At 48.3% G+C, this 2,207-nt stretch overlaps 1 protein-coding gene across 3 annotated transcripts in view; it reads right to left on the reverse strand.

Annotated features, from left to right (window-relative positions):
- NFASC (neurofascin) overlaps nucleotides 1–2,207 on the reverse strand; it is a 122,214-nt gene that overhangs the window by 95,366 nt on the left and 24,641 nt on the right. For 2 of the 3 annotated variants that reach the window (XM_023514592.1, XM_023514593.1), the window contains exon 2: nucleotides 1,420–1,531. The gene's annotated coding sequence lies outside the window, so the exon portion shown is untranslated. Of the gene's footprint in view, nucleotides 1–1,419; nucleotides 1,532–2,207 lie in introns of those variants that run through there. The other variant, XM_023514594.1, reaches the window with a different exon arrangement.

Consider the following 2,207-nt stretch of genomic DNA (forward strand, 5'->3'; position numbering starts at 1 on the left):
ATGGTGACACAAAGCTGGACAAACTCCCTGATCCTGTCACAAAGCTGGGCATCTGTTCCCATTCAGCTTTACATATATTATGTGCCCATTAAAATAAACTGGTGTGCCACTTTTGTGATCAGAGTCCTCCACATACAGTAAAACAAAAGAACAGTTTCCTCCTCCACTACCAATTAATATGTTCAAGTTCAATATTTAGTAACAGCGGTGGGGTGAAAAAGCCCTGAGGGCAGATGAATTTCCCAGGTGGTCCCTGAAAGCTGATGCTGTTCAGAGGCCCTAAGAAACTACCTTGATGAAAACAAGTATATGTGAAGCAATGTCGATATGAGAAATTAATAATAACCTTCATTTGCTGAACACCTCCTATATGCCAGGCACCGTGCAGGACTCTATATGCTGACTCTTTAATTTAGTCTTTACAACAAGAAGTTCACTATTATCCCTGCTGTATAAACCAGGAAACTGAGACCTAGAGCAGTTAGAAAACTTTCCAAAGGTCCCAAAGCAAGTGGAGCTGGGTTTCCAGCAGGTCTGTCCAGATCCCAAGTCCACATCATCAGCCTGCTCTGCTTCCACCTTGCAACTTTCAGACCCCTCCTCATCTCCCCAAGCCCCGTCCTCAACTCCTTCTAGCAGGGCAGAAGATACTGGGAGAGAGAACTGGAGAGAGGGATACAAACTGAACTGCAGGGAGGGAGAGATGCTCAAAAACACAGAATTTCTCTGCTTAGGCCTCCAGGTCAGACTCCCCCAGCCCAGCAGCCTCCAAGCAGCCAGCCTGTCATCCGCTGCCAATTATTTCCCTGCTAAAATTGTAGCCCTCAGTTCTTGCTTGTCTTTCCTTGCACCCTGGCCTAAGAGCAAAGCAGGAGCTGCTGGGAGCAGCAGGAAACTCTAAACCAGAATGGAACAATGCAGACCCTGGACATGGGGTGTGGCTTCAGTGCTGTGGGCCCTGGATGCTTACTGTGACCTGGACAGCTGTCCATCTGCCAGGGCCCAATGCCCCGCCCAGAGGAAGGTCCTCAGACTGCCCCCCATATGCCAGGGCTGTCACTCAGGAAGCTCCCAGGTTGTGGAGGCCCAGACTAAGGGGGACTGTGGGCCACAAACAAAGCTGTTTCTCAATTTTTCAATTAAGGTAGACAGTTGGGACAATGCCAACACTAATGCTGGCTGACTGCACCTGCTGGGGAAGACGGCACAAGCGCTTTCCACACCAGCCTCCGTGCTGGGAAAGCCTTGGGGTGCGGATCTGAGTGGACTCTGGGCTTCTGTTTCTGGGGAGAAGGAAAGAGACACCCCTCAGAAGATTCCTGGGGCCAGGCAAAGAGCCTTTTCTCATCAAAGAAAAGAGGCAGGAGGCAAGAACACCTCGCTCCTTCCACTTGTGTCCCTGTCTCAACCCCCACTCACCTTCTCTGCCTCATTCAGCCTCCTCCTCCCTGCAACACCAGAGGCAGTTCTGTTCCAGTCTGCAGAGGGCAGGAAAACTCCAGCGTCCCAGATTGCACATAAGCCAATCAACCTGCCTCAAAGCAAGCACAAAGGAGAACCCAAGGGTTACTATAAGAAAGAGAGGGGAAAAGGTTTTGTGGCTTGCAGCTCGTTCATTCACTGGGAAAATGACATCTTTGTTGAAATCCATTTGTAAAGTTTGCATACATAGCGGCATCTTTGTTCAAAGAAGTTCAAAGCATTTTGCAAGAAATGGGACAGATTCTTCTGCAAGGGTGCCCTGACACCATAATTGCTGATTCCCTATTCACCCAAAGAAGTTAAGCCATATCTCAGATTTACCAATAATCATCTCATTAATTTTTTAGTTTCCTAAAACTACTATATTTTTTGTCCCTATTTATAGTTAAACAAACCAAGTTCACCATAAATAAATTCACAACAGGCCCGGCACCCTTAGCACAGTGGTTACGGCACCAGCCACATATACCAAGGCTGGCGGGTTCTAACCCGGCCCCAGCCAGCTGAACAACAATGTAGCCACAACAAAAAATAGCCAGGGGTCATGGTGGGCACCTGTAGTCCCAGCTATTTGGGAGGCTGAGGCAAGAGAATCATCTAAGCCCAAGAGTTTGAGGTTGCTGTGAGCTATGTATGATGCCACAGCACTCTACTGAGGGCGACATAGTGAGACTCTGTCCCAATAAAGAAACAAATAAATAAATTGGCCTGGCGCCTGTGGCTCA

The sequence above is a fragment of the Otolemur garnettii genome, unplaced genomic scaffold, assembly GCF_000181295.1.
Source record: "Otolemur garnettii isolate 467f Iridium unplaced genomic scaffold, OtoGar3 scaffold00055, whole genome shotgun sequence".
NCBI classification, from domain to species: domain Eukaryota; kingdom Metazoa; phylum Chordata; class Mammalia; order Primates; family Galagidae; genus Otolemur; species Otolemur garnettii.